Raw genomic sequence first — 19,373 nt, forward strand, 5'->3', positions numbered from 1 at the left:
TTTGTTACTGGGCCTACTTCAAAGATATTTTATTCCGTACCTGAAAAGTAGCAGTTGCGTCACCACTGGCGACATCTGTAATATACTGAGACGGCGTGTTCATCCCGAGAGAGAAAGTCATAGTGTTAAGTACTTCGTTATTGACCAGAAGAAATGCACAGTGAACGTCTCACATTTACTACCTACATTAGTGTCGTTATGGTGGCTTGCTTAGCCCATGGGCTGTGATGTCTGTGAACGAGGAACATTAAGTGTTTCGCTGTGATCTGATGTAGAGCTCCTTCAGTCTGTAGCATGAGTCATTGGTTCGTATTATTAAGTTCTTCAGATTAAAGGTTCCCCCGGTTATTACATAATTTCGTGAATTGTTGCGTTGGGATGAAAGGAAATGCCGAATTCTATTCCATTTGCTGCGGCCATTTAGTGTGCTTCGAGCTATTCGTACCGCTTTACAGATCGCTAAATCGTGTATTGACAGAAGAACATAGTAATAGGCGTGTTTCAGTGTACTTTGCTAAAAACATTAGCAACAGGGTTTTGGAGTTGTATAACAAACGAAGTAGGTTCAGTAAGAGCTGCTAGTACGTGTATTTTTCACTAAGTGCATTATTCGATATCAGAGAATAGAAGATGCGTCATCAGTGGTACGCACGTCAGAGAAAACGTAAGTCACTTTGTGAGGGAACGTGTTAAATGTCGGTGTTAATAAAAGATCAGCTGTTTCTCAGTATAGTATGTGTGTTTTTTTTTTTTTTTTCTCCCTGTAGTGAGTTCATAAGGGTTGCAGCACTGCATGAAAATGCGGATGAAGAAAGTTTCAAACAAACCGTGCGTTAAAAATGCATATTAAATTTTCTGGTGAAAATGTGGTTCACTGTACGAATTCCATTGCCCCCTACCATTACTAATAAGAATACGGACATAAACCTCATATTCGGATTTGGTGAATTAACTTTAGTCTCTCAGTTGTTTTGACTGATCATAATTCTGAAGGTATTCATGGGGAAAAAAAGTCAAGATGTCTCCCATAAATCTCGCAATTGGATAGTCTCCCAGCCTTAGATTTAGATATCCTGTTACTTTGTTTTGTGATGTTATAACCAGAAAGTTGTGAATCAGTTTTTGCTTTGAACATTTTGTGCCTTACCAATTGTTTAAGTTATTTCCTGTGTAGTTGTCCATTTCCTATGGCCAGTAGAGGGTTTTAAATTTGAGTGTTCTTATGAGAGCCCTCGTTTTTCAGGTAGGCCTATACAAGACTATAGTCCTGGACAATTTGAAAACCATTTCAGTCAAAGAAGAAAAAACAGATGAGATGTGTGCTAAGCCAGACACCATGGTAAGTGACTTCCTTGTGTTTCTCACTGTTGTTCATTAATTTCTGTGTGCAGGATGGTGTGTTAGTAAGTGTAATTCATGTTATGTTGCTGGATGCATGATAAATTCAGTGTAATAGTAATCGGGTTATCTGTTGATTTAATTTTGTAAAATGAATAAATCGCACAATCCTGAATCAACTATGTTTTATTGCATACACGGCTGGTTTCACAACAGTCAAATTTCTATTGTCTAAAGTAAAAAAAAATATAGAATAACTTAACCATACGATGTTATCTGTACCTCAATGTTGTCATGGAACAATAATTGTCAAAAGACTAAAAGAAGGGTGAGGGAGCATAAATTCCATAAAACCTGTTTCTTTTGGGGGAGCAATTTTTATGGACTTTATGTGCCCTTTTTGCTTGTTTTGAACTTTTCTTCTTACACAACATTGGGGTGAAGATGACCTCAGATGGTTAAATGATTTTACTTTGTACGCCAGATGATGGAACTTAAACTACTCCAAAACCACAATGTGAGCAATAAAGTGTCTGCCCCATAAGAACTCTTTGTGCTGATGTTAAATGTGACATTTCATAACACTACATTAAAGTATGGGTTGTGTAGAACCTCACATTGAATGAAGAGGAGAGTTTAATAAATATCCATAAACTAATAATGCACCACTCAATGGAATTCATGGTATGTTAGCATAGAAAGGGTTTATTCTGATTTGGTATGCTTCTTGTAAATGTCAACTCTTATGGCCGAGTGCACCAACCTCGATTAACAGTTAACCGCGGTTAAGTCGATATATAATCCTGTTCAGCGCAGTATTCTGGTGCACCAACATCGATCAAAGTTAAACGAGGGAATCGACCGCGGTTATATTTAACCGGTGCTCTTTCCTGGTTTTCTCGACATAACCACGGTTTTGGAAGCATACGCTATTAAGATGGCGGCGCGTTTTGATGTTATGGATGGCATTGAGGAAGATTTGTTATACCTTGACCATTTAAATCGTGACCGAAATCGTGTTGGAGTGATTGTGGAAAGGGGAAACCCTTTTGAAGATTATGGTGACAGGAAGTTTGAAGAGAGATTTCGTCTGTCAAAAGAAACAGTGTGGTGGTTATTAAATCAAATTAATGATAGGTTAGAATTTCCTACTGATCGGAATAACCCTGTTTCTCCGATAAACAGACTTTTGATTACTTTAAGGGCATATGCAACAGGTGCATTCAACATTCTTATTGGGGACAACAGTAATATACATCGTACAACAGCACAACGAATCATCAGTGATGTATCAGACATCATAGCATCACTGTCTCCTCGCTTTATAAAATTTCCAACAAGAGAAGAAGTGCACTCTGTGATGTATGGTTTTAGTCAATTGGACCGATTTCCTGGCGTTCTTGGTACCTTGGATTGTACCCATATAAGAATTCAGTCTCCTGGAGGACATAATGCTGAACTTTTCCGCAATAGGAAATCATATTTTTCCTTTAACTGTCAAACCATTAGTGATCACAATTTGTTAGTAAGGGATATTGTCGCTCGATGGCCGGGCTCTGTGCACGACAGTACCATATTTCTCAACTGCGCTCGCAGAGCTCAATTTGAAAACGGAGAAATACCACAAGGTCACTTATTGGGAGATAGTGGTTATGCATGTAAATCCTACTTGTTAACTCCACTTCTAAATCCGCAAAATGAAGCAGAGCATCGGTATAACAGGTCTCATATCAAAACTAGAAACACTGTTGAGAGAAAATACGGCATGTGGAAGAGAAGATTTCCCATATTATCTGTAGGAATAAGATGTAATCCACAGGAAGCAATGTCAATCATTGTGGGTACAGCTGTCTTGCATAATATTGCGAGGAGTACAAGCAGTGATGAACCACCAGAAGATCCTGAAATTTCTCGACTTTTGAATCAGTTACGTGATGAGAGAGGCCCCAACATTGAAGACAACGAACCAGTGCTACCTGGACAGCAGATGTATCGTGATGATACATTACCTGGAAGAGCAGTTCGCCGTGCTATAATTAATGAACATTTCCGATAATCTAACATAAATTCAGACATTGTTCGTAATGAAAAATGATGATTATAGTTATGGGATTTCGCCGTATTTTCAATTTTTCAGATTATTTCAGCATGTAATCTATTTTGTTTCTGCTGTCTAGCGAACATAAAAGTACTCACTGAACTGGGTGTGTGATGCGAAATTTGAGGTTTTGTTGTGCCAGGGACAGGATGTGCTGCCTACAGACAATTACCCAGCTGCTGCTTTTCTGAGATATTTTTTTAGTGTGGAACTGTTGCTAATTCATTATTAAAGATATGTTTCTTGCATCACATTGGTTGTGAAACCAATGCAGTACTCTGTTATTTATATACATGTTCAGTTTCTGGGTATGTACTTAAATTTGAGAACAAATGACTCCATTACATTTAGAGAGTGTGTGAGTAAAAGCGAGTGGAATAAAATATCCATTATATTTCTGTATTATGTTCACTACAGATCCTAAATATCTCAAATTTTCTACTGTAACAACAAATATGTGAATGTCCAACAGTTTTGCAATATTAAAAGAGCACATTCTATATTATTAGAACCTTACAGTTTAAGAGATTATTTTACTGCACTTCTCCTCATTAGTAATGCAGTCTTATCACCTAGATAAGCTTAAAATTGTGAATATGCAGTACACACATGGGCACAAAATAATCATTTGTGTAATAACATAAAGTGTCAGATTCGGATTGCTTATTTGTTAAATTGTTTCCATATTAATCACTACTCTTTATTTACAATATGATTTTCTTAAACATAAGTGTGTGTGGCTATAAGGTTGTGCAAAGAATTGAATTACGTTGTTAATTCTAGTCAGTCATGCGTGTAGCAGCACTTTACACAATATTATGCACAACTGTATGGCATTAAAAAAAAACATGAAATTGAAGACAAATTTGTGTTTAGAAATTGCCACCAAAAACAAGTTCTCATTGCTACAAAAGGCAATTGAATGTTGTCAGCAATGTCTAATACTTTGGGGATCAGTGCAAGAGTAATAATTAGTTAAGGAGTGTGCTACTTCGGAAGATATGAAAGCAGAACTATAATGCTGTGAGTTGACAGTACAAAGTGTCATACTTTAAGTTATTACTGAAAACTCTCTCCCTCACCCTGTCACTGATATTGATGCAGTTTTTTCACATATTTAATGCTCACCTGTAGAGAAGGGAATTCCTTGTCATTGCATAGTGCCACAGAAAAATGCCTCACTACAAATACAGTTGTGGCAGAAGTTCCTGGTTGCCATCATAAACATTAGCAGGTGCAGAATATTGCTAAGAAAGCCACACATGCTATGACTACTATAGCAGAAACCAGTGACCCATCATAGGAATGCATTTCTGAAAATATCCTGCTACAAATTTTGCTGTGATAAAAGTTATGGGCTGACATTGTAAACATTAACAGGTGCAGAATATTGCTAGAGAAGCCACACAATTCTAATCTCACTACTGTCCATATTAGCAATGTATTATTCAATAATGCCTCTCTACAAATACTGTTATGATAAATGTTACAGGTTTCCACCACACATTACCAAGTGGTGTGGCTAGGAAAGCCACATATGCTATGCTTACTTTTGCAGAAAAGGGAACCCACTACAGCAACGTATTTCTCAACATGCCTCACTTCAGATTGTATTGTCATAAAAGATATAGGTTCCCATTATAAACATTACCTGGTGCAGATTATTGCATGGAAAATGGCACACACAAAATTATGATTTGGAGCACTTTCCCTCATAATTTAATATGTTGGGATATTCTGGTACAAACAATGCAAAACATGATAACATTGGGCCTCATGTATATAACTGTTGCAGCACATATGTTCATTACAAAGTTAGAGTAACAAGGATGCTTTATTACTATTATTTTGTTTCATTAACAGTCTACCTCATTGTTAAGTCATTTAAGTAGAAATTGGCACCTGACGCTATGGCTACAGGCCTGCAACTGACATGTAGCTTATTTGTGTAAACTGCAGTGTTGCTAATCTGTTTTTATACATGACGTAATTGTAATTTTAAGTGATTGGATGAAACTTAGTCCAGACTATATAAGCTGTAAGCAGATATTAGACAGACAACAACTAGGATAGTAGCAGTATCACTAACAGGACAAACACAGAGAAACAATTTGAACTGTGAGACAACTTTACAATATGATTTTCTTCAAACATAAGTGTGTGTGGCTATAAGGTTGTGCAAAGAATTGAATTACGCTGTTAATTCTAGTCAGTCATGCGTGTAGCAGCACTTTACACAATATTATGCACAACTGTATGGCATTAAAAAAAAACATGAAATTGAAGACAAATTTGTGTTTAGAAATTGCCACCAATAACAAGTTCTCATTGCTACAAAAGGCAATGGAATGTTGTCAGCAATGTCTAATACTTTGGGGATCAGTGCAAGAGCAATAATTAGTTAAGGAGTGTGCTACTTCGGAAGATATGAAAGCAGAACTGTAATGCTGTGGGTTGACAGTACGAACTGTCATACTTTAAGTTATTGCTGAGGGAAACTCCCTCCCTCACTCTGTCACTGATATTGATAAAGTTTTTTCACATATTTAATGCTCACTTGTAGAGAAGGGAATTCCTTGTCATTGCATAGTGCCACAGAAAAATGCCTCACTACAAATACAGTTGTGGCAGAAGTTATGGGTTGCCATCACAAACATTAGCAGGTGTAGAATATTGCTAAGAAAGCCACCCATCATAGGAATGCATTTCTGAAAATATCTTGCTACAAATTTTGCTGTGGTAAAAGTTATGGGCTGACATTGTGAACATTAACAGGTGCAGAGTATTGCTAGAGAAGCCACACAATGCTAATCTCACTACTGTCCATATTAGCAATGCATTATTCAATAATGCCTCTCTACAAATACTGTTATGATAAATGTTACAGGTTTCCACCACACACATTACCAAGTGGTGTGGTTAGGAAAGCCACATATGCTATGCTTACTTTTGCAGAAAAGAGAACCCACCACAGCAATGTATTTCTCAACATGCCTCACTTCAAATTGTATTGTCATAAAAGATATAGGTTCCCATTATAAACATTACCTGGTGCAGAGTATTGCACGGAAAATGGCACACACAAAATTATGATTTGGAGCACTTTCCCTCATATTCTGGTACAAACAATGCAAAACATTATAACATTGGGCCTCATGAATATAACTGTTACAGCACGTATGTTCATTACAAAGTTAGAGTAACAAGGATGCTTTATTACTATTATTTTGTTTCATTAACAGTCTACCTTATTGTTAAGTCATTTAAGTAGAAATTGGCACCTGACGCTATGGCTGCTGGCCTGCAACTGACATGTATCTTACTTGTGTAAACTGCAGTGTTGCTAATCTGTTTTTATATATGAAGTAATTCTAATTTTAAGTGATTGGATGAAACTTAGTCCAGACCAAATAAGCTGTAAGCAGATATTAGACAGACAACAACTAGGATAGAAGCAGTATCACTAACAGGACAAACACAGAGAAACAATTTGAACCGAGAGACAACTTTAATACATTAGACAAAATACAACATAGCACAAAAAATATACAACATAGAACAAAAAATTAAAAAAATTCACTATCACAGGAAAAAAAAGTCACGTGTCACTGGCATTTTTCTTCTTCCAGTACTTCAGTTTTTCTTTCAGGGCCAGAATTTTTAAATTTTTTATCCTCAGCTCCTTTTGGTGCTCTGCCTTCATCATGAGTAATTGGGCCTCCAGTACTTCCACTCTCTTCTTGCAAACATTGTCAATCACTGTTCCCGAACCTGATGGCCTTGGTTTTGCAGGCATCCTGCGACGATTCCATGTATTTTTTGGCGTGCAAATGTTTTCATTGGGTTGATCAGGAGACTGTGAAACAGGTTGCAACTGGGTGACATCCGCCAGAACATTATTTGGTGTCTCTTTACTTAATAATACGACAGGTGTGTGGGAATTGCTAGGTTGTGTGCACTCTGCTAACTCGAAAACTGAAGCAGGTGGCGTATTCTCACTGCACTGCACTTCACTGCTCTCCATGTTGACAACATCCACAATCATGCTGAACTGTGCATCGGAATCATATGCATTTGCTAACGGTTTCATTGAGGAACCAACAATCTCTAATAGTTTAGCCCGATCATGGATCGTGGTTTTTTGGGTAGGCTTCCCCCCACCTGTTTTATATACTTCCACCTTTTCTTCTGCAAGGTCTTTTCGAAGTCTTCTTTTCATATTTTCATAACAGGTTTTCAGCCTGTCACAGGATCTTTTTGTCACACCTGAAATTAAATAAATGTAGTTTGTAGTACCATAAATTAATTCTTATATTATTTGCATTCATAAGTCCATTTTGCATTCTGAGGCTCTTAACTTATAACTGCAATAAACATCTAAGATCTGTATATGGCTTGTGTTTACATATCAGTTCATTAAAATGAAAGTGGTATAGGCATATATGAAGAATACGGCACAGGGCTAAGTGAGAAACGTATGTTCACAATTTTCAACATAAAAGCTTCCGTTAGTCACATAATATTTAGTTAACAGTAGCACGGCATTGGATTTTAAATTTAAAACTAACAAAACAATTCCAACCGTAAATGTGCATAGTCCTATCACGTATTTCAGTGGTACGCCAATAACAGTTTTAAATTTCAAACTAAAAGCCAGTGTGTCCCATATCCTACGCTTACGATGAACCTAGAAAAGTTATTTATTTATGAGTAAACTTACCAGGAGTAGAATTAAATTGCGCCTCCACATGGGACCACATCGCCTGTTTTTCTTTTAAGCTGCAGCCGTCGGTTTTCTTATTTTCAAGAACGGATGCATTTGCACCCACCAGTTCAAGAAGTACATCTATCTCGTACTTCGAGAAATTCGGTGTTCTTCTTTTATTCTCCATTATTCTCCAAAAAAGAAACCAACAGATCACAAATAGGTACCGAGGTACGTAAACACACTTCTGCTAGTCGACGGAAAAAACAGCAAAGATAGAACGTGGCACCAGCGATTATCTGTGCAATTTCTTGTTTACTAACATCTTTGCGTTGCCAGGGCACGTTCCATTGCAATGTAGAGAGTTAACCGCGGTCAAATGCACAGTTGGCTGACGACGGTTTGCTGACCAGCGATTAACGTTGGTGCACTGCAGAAACATTTTAAACGCGATTTACTTTTAACCATGATCGCGGGACCTTGGTTATCATGCTTTTTGACCGGGGTTGGTGCACTCGGCCATTAATGTGCAGCAGAAGATTGGTCCCCCTATGGTGAATATCAGCAATGTAAAGATATTTATACATTGAATCGGTGCAGGTAGCTCATTATTAAGTTACATAGAAAATGTGATTTAATTGTTGTTGTTCCCTTCTAATTGAAAATAATTAATTTGGAATTGAGTTTGCAAAGATCACTGGTCTGAGAAGTTAGTTTCATGGCAGTCTACATAAATAGCAGTCTTCGAATACGTAAACAAGGCTTTGGCACAAGCAACAGCTGTAAAGTTCAGTTTCTGGTAAATGTCATTAGGAGTTAATTGTTATGCAGTCCAATAGGTGCAAAATGGTCAGTATTGTCAGCAAAGGTATGACAGTCATGAGACCACACATTGATTATTGAAACTACCAATGAAAATCAGTAGTGAGATTCTGTAAAAGGCTGACAGTTTGCAAAAAGTAATAACTAGGTGGTGATAGAATTCCTTTATTTTCATACTGCGTTTTGGGTGTAACTGATTGCCAGATGACCTACTAAATTAACAACACATTTTTATACTGCAAATTTCAAAATGTATAGATATCTATTAATACGGGTATAAAGGTGTGAAAACCAAAATTCATATTTTTTTCACATAAATACATACTGCAATACAGTATAATTACAGTGCTATGACAAAGAGGTCTTTAGACTTAAAAGACCATGGAGTTACTTTATTCACATAAAGAAGGAAATGCTGAGATGACGTACACACATCTAGCGGAAGAATGAATATAGTGACCATCACTACATAACTAACCTCACTTATGCTAGATGGCATATGAGTGGTGGCTCTGCAGCCTGCCAATATAGGACAGTAAGCCATTACTTCATACCAAGATTTGTTTCACGATAAGAACAGAAATTTTTACGTATTTAAGTTAGGATGTATTTCATGCCAACGTAAATGCAGAATAAAACAATTTAAGGCAAGTAGTAAAAGATAAAGAAAGGTAAAGTAAAAAGATTTAATTACAAAGAAATGAATACCCTTAGCTGCATGCGTGTTGGTATGTGTCAACGGTAACAGATGAAAATGTGTGCCCCAACCGAGACTCGGAACCCGGGTTCTCCTTCTTACATGGCAGACACTCTATTCATCTGAGCCGCCGAGGACATAGAGGATAGTGCAACTGCAGGGACTTAAATCTGGCACACCTCCCGTGAGACCGACATTCTCAGCTTATTGACCTGCACTATGTTCATAATACCCCTGCCCATTATACTCATTACACGCGATCTTACTGCCGATTCCCGTAAGAGTTCAGGCACTGGTGCATCTGCACGGAAGAAGATGGTCAAATGTCCAAAACAAAGGCACTATGAATACAGTGCGAGACAATAAGTTGAGAATGTGGGTCTCACGGGAGGTGTGCCAGAGGTAAGTCGCTGCAGTCGCACTATCCTGTGTGTCCTCGGTGGCTCAAATGTAGTGTGTCTACCATGTAAGCAGGAGATCCCAGGTCAGTCCCAGTCGGGACACACATTTTCATCTGTCCCCATTGACATATCAATGCCTGTATGCAGCTAAGGGTATTTATTTCATTGTAATTTCATTCTAGCTGCATGGTCACCGATGGTATCTGTTCTTTCGGACATGTCTGAAAGAACAGATACCATATTCATATATATAAAAAGATTTTACTTGGGCATAAAAAATACTTACTTTGTAACTTGCTTTATTTGACTGTGTGCATCACAAAATGGAAGATCATACATTTGTAACTGCAAAATACAGAAGAGAAATTAAGGTAGTAGCTAATCAAAAATGCTGAAAACCATAGTATGTTACCATTCACTTTTTCATTGATTTTTTAGCACTGGGTTAGTACAGTAATGAGAATAGTGTTGATCATTCCTCAGTACTTACTACCTGAAAACACTTCAACTTAGAGGCAGTCTTTTCCTAGTTCCTGCAACTGGACTCTTCAATTTCTCCATGATTTCTTCCGCATCTCTCACTACTACAAATCTACTATCTTCTGTTTTGTGAGGTACACATAGTGAAATAAAACAACCTCCAACCACCATGTATACCAGTCCTGTAACTGGAAAAACATTATCAAAGGCAGAGCCATCTGTGAAATGACACATCATATACTAGCTGTTACATGCACACTATTTGGCTTTTTATATCGGCGTGACTACCACCAGGTTATCAGGATGAATGGGGCATAGACAGAGGGTGTATACTGACAAACACAACATCCTGTTGCACAGCATGCACTAAAACATGACAGTCATGACCTTGGTGCCTGTTCCACCACACATACCATCTGGATTCTTCCCCCAGACACCAGTCTGACATCCACTGGTGGGAACTGGCACTACAACATGTCCTTAGTTCTTGCCACCCACCTGGCCTTTATTTAGCTTAATTTCTTCCATCTCAGCATTTGTTCACAGTAGCTATTCCTTTCTTCAACATTTTAGTTTCCTATATCTTTCATTTTCTGACGTGTATATTTTTTTCAACCCACCTCTGTCACACACAGTGCCCTTGTTAACTTGGGTATGATGTTTCAGCAGTAATCTGTCTTCCATACTGCCCTATTTTCCACTTTTTAGCTCTCAGGTTTTCAAACCTTGTCCAGTGCATTTCCCAACAATCTGTCTTACCTTCTCATCCCATCTGGTAATTTGCCCCTGATGTGGGGTTCCAGATGACTCCTCTGAACTCTACCCCTTTTCCTAAACCTCTCTAGTCTTTTTCCTTCATATCAAGTGAGGTGGCACTGTGGACTCGCATTCAGGAGGAAGACTGTTCAAACCTGCATCTGGCCATCCTGATTTGGGTTTTCCCCGATTTCCGTAAATTGCCGCAGGCAAATTCTGGGATAGTTCCTTTGAAAGGGCATGGCCGACGTCCTTCCCCATCCTTCCGTAATTGGATAGGGCTGGTGACCTCGCTGTTTGGCCTCCTCCCCCCAAATCAACCAACCCATCAATCCTTTTCCTCCGTTCCCCTTCAATTCTTCTGCCAGGAGGAGGAGCCAATGGCTCTGAAAGCTTGCATACATAATACCTTCTATATCTGTGTTCGCCACCCGCTGCTTGGTGAGTAGATTTTGTATCTATCCAGTTACACTGCAAGGTACTTTGTAACTACAATTTTATGCTAAGGTTAAATATTATTACTTTACTCTTTATTGCTTACTACTTGCCTTCAATATGTTTAATTTCCCTGTATGTTTGCATGAAATATACACTACTTTAAATATGTAAAAATTTCTGTTATTATTGTAAAATAAATCATGGTAGAAAGTAATGAGTTACTTTCCTGTATTGGCAGTTTGCAGCACCGTCACTCACACTGTCTCGTACAAAGAAGGTTACTTTTGTAGTTTTCCCCATTATATTCATTTGTCTGCTAGCTGTCTGTACGTACCTCTGCATTGCTTTATTTGAATGCAGTAACTTCGTGGTCTTATAAGCTGGAAGGACTTGTCACAGTATTGTAATGTTGGTTTTCAAAACCTTTGTGTCTGTATTAATGTGTTTCTATACATTTTCGCATTGTGTTGTTAATTTAGCAGGCCATCTGATGATGTTCTGTACCTGAAATGCATAATCAATAATTTTTAGAAATATATTATAAACCATCAATTACTGACAAGTTTGTTCATAACCAACTCCTAAATTCACTTCACATTGTTGTAAATAATATTACAGAAAATTGAAGCCCTTCTACGTGTGAATTGTGAAGCCTCATTTGCATATGACTTGAAATTTGACAAAATGCAGCCTTTTGGAGTGTGATCAGCTATTGGCTGGCAAACTAACTCATGGGCCCAATAATGAAACTGTTGCAATGACGTTATTCCTGTACTTGAATTTTAATAAATGTAAATGTGCTTCATTATAAATTTTAAAAAGTGAGGTATCAGTTTGGGATTACTTTTGCCAGTAATTTCACAAATGTAATCCACACTCAGCTCTGTGGAAAAAATTAGGGAAGTGTGTAAATATAACAAATATTGGTAGGGTGGCTAAAGCATAATGACATTGGTGACAGACAGATTTGTGCCATAGCACAAGGTATATATTAGGTTGTAAGGTGACTCCTTGGTGGTAAGTTGGCAAAGGCACTGAAAATCAATTAATTCTTTGTTGTTATATACTGATCTACAGCATAGACGAATGTATAGGTTACTTTGAGAAGTGACAGTTTGATTGTGAGTTGGCAAATCCAACAGATGGTATGTCATGCGAATAATGATAGTTTATTCTTATTTTGGCATTTATTTTATGCCAATTTAGTTTTTGGTATGAGGTACTTATTCACCATTTTCATATCGTTATGAGTTAATTCAGATTACCAGGTTCAACATTTGCTTGAAAATACCATTTAAAATACGATTATAACACTGATAGCTTAAAATAAGTCTTTTTAAATTAACTGAATATTTTAAAGTTCTAAAATCAAAGGTAAGGAGTTCTGTTGAACACTGCTTAACCTTGGAGTTGAACCTCAGAAAATGTAGAGACCCTGAGATATCTTCCTTCACTTCATGCGCTACTTCAGTTACAGGTCTGAATATTTTTCATTAAAAGCTGCTGAAGTATATTGAAAGTTATTTCTCAGTTTGTGTAGGTTTTGTGTAGTAAACAGATGCATTTGAGCATTCTTGGCATGGTTCCCATGACCTTTGACAATTTCCATTTACAAACTATAATACTTAATGCATAATTGGCAGTTCCCATTCTTGAAAAATTATTACTATAATATTATACAAGATTAATTTATACAAATTTCACTTAACAGCAGCATATTGTTGTGTTCCTGTTACCTCGTGCCAAGACACTGAGGGGCAGCCACTGTGCATACACTGCAGTGCTACGTCGTGGTCTCCAGCGTTTCCATCAACCTTTGTTATCTCCATTCAAAAATTTTGTTGGCGCACCAATGATCTGTAATCCCAACGTAAGTCCATACGAGTTTACTAATTTTCCTTCAGACCTGTCTGTCAGTGTTTCATTTCACCCAGTTGTAGCTCTTAATTCATAATTAGTTTCCTTCTGGCTTGTTGTAATTCTGATACTGTTGTCTAAATAATGCATTTCCATGGCTATGTCCTCATTTGAGGTCAGCTTGTAAAACGCATAGCATAGGACAGAGTCAACAATTAAGTCACACAATCTTTCCCTATTGTTGTTATAAAAGGTTCCTGTTACACCAAAAATAAATCCATACACCCTATTACTTTCGTGTTTTGTTGTATTGTGTGTTCTCTACTACCTGATCCACTTTTGTCGTTATGTGCCCTATAGATTCTTAAATTGTTGGACCTGTCTCACAGCTACTCTGTAATTGGCATGTAATTCAAATCTAGTGCCACTGTTCACTACCAGATACTCAGTTTTTGGTAGAATCCTCTGTAGTTCTCATTTATTTCTGATATATACCTAAAACCAAAAATGGATGGATTTGGAAGATAAAATGCATCTTTAGCTACATAGCCTGGTTTTCAGAAGAACTGAATAAAAACACCTCTACATCACATCCCTCCACAGCTGTCCCCTTTTTGGTGATTTAAATAGGTTTTCATAACACTTTATTTTAATTTGTACCTTTATATCTCTTCATATTTCAGTAGTAGTGTGTAGAAGATGGAACTATATCTATATCTTTGAGAACCTCTGGCAGTTTTGTTCTAGGAACTGTCATAAGCTTCAACCGAAATTGCAAAGCCCATGTATAACTCCTTTCCTATTGCTAAGGGGGTTCTCCATTAGCTGTTGTAAAACAGAGGTTTCTGTACAGGATATGTTCTGCCTAAACCATACTTTAGTCTTCACAGTATGGTGGGCAACACTGTCTTACTCTCTCCTCCAGAATTTCGCAAAATATATGGCTCATTGTAAAGTTCACACTAGTGCCTCTTACGAAATAGTGTCTCTTCCATTCCTCTCCTTCAAAATAGAAACCGTCTATGATGGTGCTTCAGTCGATTGATAACACTCTCATAAAATGCATTTTCCTTTTTATTTGATGTCCTTCAGCTTTCAGTAGTACTTCTACAATAATATTTTCAGAACCAGAAGAGAATATAATCATGTATTCAGGGTGTATACGATTCGGGAAAAACCCGGGAATTTTTTCATCTGGGAGAAAACTGGGGAAAACCCGGGAATTTTTTCATCCGGGAGAAAACTGGGAAAAACCCAGGAATTTTTCATTGTTTTAGCTTTCAGTTAAATTTTTGCAATTTTGACTAGTAAGAACTGATTCTCTAGCAAAGAATGTTACTGTATCCTGCTACTGGAGAATGATACTGCAGCAATAAAATATAAAAGAGAGAAAAAAATAATACTTTTGCAGAAAAGGAAATGCACAATTTACAACAATAAAACACCGTGCACGCACAAGTGTCTGCAAATAGCAAAAATATGTCAAAGGGCATAGGGCGAAGACGATGTAATTCTTCGTAACAATAAACTGCTTGCTGTGGGCATGACGTCACAACTGTTCACATTAGGCTCGTTTGACCATTTGCCAACGGACTGATGCGCATGTGTAGTTCACTCTCGTATGACCAGTAACTTCTCCCGCTTTCCGCTACTTGAAGTGTGGCTGTTAGCTGTACAGGCAGTAACAGCAAACAGCCAAATGCAAACGAGAAAAATTATTCCCGCGCACCCCCTAGCTGCCAGATTTGTGCGTGTGCAGAGTTGTCGGAGTTGTAGTGTGGAGAGGGTTAGTCTCCACGTGACCCATATTTGCGTTAAATGACATTTAGTGATTTCATCGCTTCTCTTGGTTTACAGCTCCCACGTCAAGTGAAAACAAAACAATTTCTGTGGCTGGGAATTATCAAGTGAATGAAAATACATTCACATAATTACGGAGGGCAAAAATATTTTATTAGTTTCAGTTTTCTGATTTAATTTTATTTCCAAGTTATTAGCAGTCAAGCATTAATCGCCTTGCAGAACAGTGAAGTCATTTTTGCAAGTTTGCTAAAGAAATTAGGCTTCATTAATCTTTCTTATGAGGCAACCATTTTATTTGAAACAGTGTTTCATTCCACAGTAATTGGCTACTTCCAACTGTTCACTGAATTTCAAGAGCACGTTATCATCTTCTGCCATGTATGTCATTATGCCATAACAAAGAACCAAAAATGAGAATGTAGAGTATCAGATGGGACCTACTTCATTGTAAATATGGAAAAACCCAATGTGCACTTCAAGCCGAATTATGCATTTTAGTATGGTTTACGAAATTACGATGCCGTTTGGAGTATCCTCTGAGGCCCTGTTTCTTTTATGGTGTAATGTAAGCTCTCTTAGTGCTTTACACATACGAACATGCAGGCTTCATACACCACTGCAGCTGTGCACGCGCAATAATACCTGTTTCCTCGTGCTCACTGGCAACTGGTAAATCGAACCTATTTCTAACAGTCTCCAGATAGTATTGTGAACGGTGGTTCGAAATGTTATACTTTCAAAGTAAATTTCTTTTTATGTAAGGTGAATTATGTTACGTGTGAGAAAGTGGGATGAATTTCTAAATCACAGAGCATTTAAAACTGAAGACTGAGGACCAGCCACTTACAAAAATTTTGAGCCCAGACATTTATATCATAATATTAAATTCACTGGCACGTTTGTGTGATGTATGTTAAAGTATAACACATGCAAAAAAAAATCAATATTACATGTGAACGCTTAGCTTATGTTGTAGCTTGTTAATCATAGAGACCAATATTACATGTGAAAGCTTAGCTTTTCTTGTAGCTATACTATGTATATTAATATAAACCTTTAACTTTTCCCTTTTCCCCTTTGTGTGTTCGCGCTACGTAACCAGTGATCTTGCTATTGGCTGACTGTAACGCGTGTCCTATGCTCTGAATATCTGCTGTCATCAGCTGCCAAGATCATGTGGCATGAGATATGATTCACACACAAAAGGACATCGCAACCTCGGTTTCAACTCTCCAGAAACTAACACGCTGTGGTTGGTGCAATTTGAATTTACTTTCATAATACGAAAATATGCAGTGTGTATTTTGCTGCAAATCAAAGGTCCTTCCAAAACTTCTCTCTCTTTCTTATTTTTCCCCGGTAAGTTCTACGTGAGTGTGTGTAACATTAACCATTCAAAGTATTGATAAGTTTTACAGTTCCGAGGGAAAATCTATGGAAACCCTGCTGTCACTTAGCACGGAAAAAGTGTATTTTCACCTGGGAAAAAGCATATTTTTAAAACTGGATATCCAGGGAAAATCTGGGCATTTTTTCCTTGTCCCCGTATACACCCTGTGTATTTTTAAACACCCTGTGTATTTTTTTGTCTTGAGAAACTTTTTGCCTTGAAAAGAATTCCATTAGGTAGTCTTTAAGCCAATATGTATCCCTACTGTCCCCTATAGACTAGACCCAAAAATTTCCTGTCACTTTGTATCTCATTTTTACCATTCTGAATTAAAATAACCCATGATTACTGTCTGCATTGGCTCGCAAAAAATAGGAAGTTTGTTTTTACAATTTTAATACCTTCTTCCACTGTCATTCAAACATTTCATCATCATGTACTTTCCATCTATGTTGCCATTGCATTTGGAATCTTCTTTTGTGTTCAGTTTTTAATTTAGTTTTCTTAATGCTTGGCAGAGGTTTTCTTTCAAATGAGTCTCAAAACCTGGTCTACTAGATTAAGGTTTTAGTGTGCATCCTCAACTGTTGTACAGTGGAATGAGATAGGAAGTCTAGCTGCCAGGTATCTAGAAAGTAAAACTTTTTGGTGTGTGCCCAGTACAAAATAACATTAAACAACATGAAATTACATTTTATGCTTCCTTGTGTAATCATTATGTTCATTTACATACATTACACCATAGTAGTACATTACACCATGAAAATTAAAAAATGTTTGAAATGTCTTTCATGCTCCTGCTCCAGATTTTCTGCTGGCAAATGAATTGTTCGTGTATTCATATTCTCACACAGTTGTACTGCATGGTGTATTAAATGTTAACAACAACAACAACCACCACCACCATCACAACCACGTTTCAAGTACATTTGTTACACCAAAACCAGTTTCATTGTAAATGAACATCTCCAGGTGGCATTGAAAATATGCCAAATGTTCTGAACTAATTTTCACAAACTGGCAGAAATTTACTGATGTGACTGAAAAATGTGTATTCACCATGTAATCCAGTCAGAGAAGGAAAATGAGGGGAACAAAATTGTGTAGTCACAAATTTTTGCACATTGCTAGGAATGAGTGTCCTGAAAACTATACTGAAAATCCTGTCCAGTGAAGTGTGTGCATTGGAGTGAGAGAAGGGTTGTTTAAAGGTTACTTTTTTATAATTTGTTGGATAACTTGAACAGTGCAGCTTGCAGCAAAAATGTTTACCAGTACAAATTTAAAATTTGGTACCAAAAAAGGTTTCATTCATTTTTCTCCAGGACTAATAGTTTGTGTTGCAGGGGTTAGAAAAATGGCAACATTATGAAAATTATTGTTCTAAAGACGTAAAATTCGTGTTTAACATGAAATGAAAGGCGTTAAAAACAAATGTTAAATGTGTGTACCATATCTAAGAACAGTAATCATATTTATGGATAAATTGTGTTCCATTTGTGTTACAGTGTGGAGGTGGGAAGAATGTGTGGTAGAAGTGCATGGGAAGCAAGGTTGCTGCATTGTGTTCATGCACTTTCCTTCTTTTCAGTATGTAAGCTGAAAGTCGAGCAAGTACACAGGAGGTTTCACAATTTTATATGGGGCTTATGAAACACATGTGATGCTTCGTACAGACATACTTGGGTGATGTTGATGCTACATGGAAAATTGGATTCATGTTACCGTTAATATTAATTCAAGTAACACACTTGGACAGAATCATCACGGCTGAAGCACTCCCAAAATCTGAATATGTGCAGAGGCTTTTTGTGTCTCTACAACAGAATGAGATCAGCTTGGTGTTAAGGAATTTAAGTTATTTCAACATAATGATGTTTTTAAGGAACATCTTGTTCTCATTTGTGCAATACAAAAGCTGTTCGCAGATTGCGAGGCAGAGTTTTCCTGGTCTCGACTCGTGAGCCGTGGGGCGAACTTGGCAGCAACACGACGCATCCCAAAATGCTGTGTCAGTGTTTCGTGACATGATCCTACCGAAATATTACATTCTTCTGCAATCTCTCGGACTGTAAGTCTTGATTGGCACACACAAGTTTGTTGAAGTTCCTGATAGGAGCGTCGTCAGCAGGCTTCGAAGGGCGTCCTGAAAGAGGGTCATCTTTAACTTCTATCCGGCGAGTTTTAAACTGAGGGAAATACTTGTAACATCGAGTATGGCTTAAGCACGCATCACTGTGCACTTTCTGTATGATTTGATGTGTATCTGTAAAGATTTCCTTGAGTTTCACACAAAATTTAAAACAGGCACGTAGCTCCTCTTAACTCTGCCACCTCGAAATTTGCAAAGTATGTGACACAACATTCTACTCAATACAGCACTGAACAGTACCTAGCAGACATACATCAACGAACCTTCCGGCAGTTGCGCATTAAACAAAAACTGGCAGTTACGCATTAAACACAGCGTGTGCAGAGATGCCAACCACATTTCACTCCAACACACTATTGGCGTGAAATTACGAATGTTCTGCAGTATTCTGAACAGACCTCCTATTTCATAATAATATAATGTCTGTAGGACACTA

This window comes from Schistocerca cancellata, chromosome 11 (genome assembly GCF_023864275.1).
Source record: "Schistocerca cancellata isolate TAMUIC-IGC-003103 chromosome 11, iqSchCanc2.1, whole genome shotgun sequence".
NCBI lineage: Eukaryota > Metazoa > Arthropoda > Insecta > Orthoptera > Acrididae > Schistocerca > Schistocerca cancellata.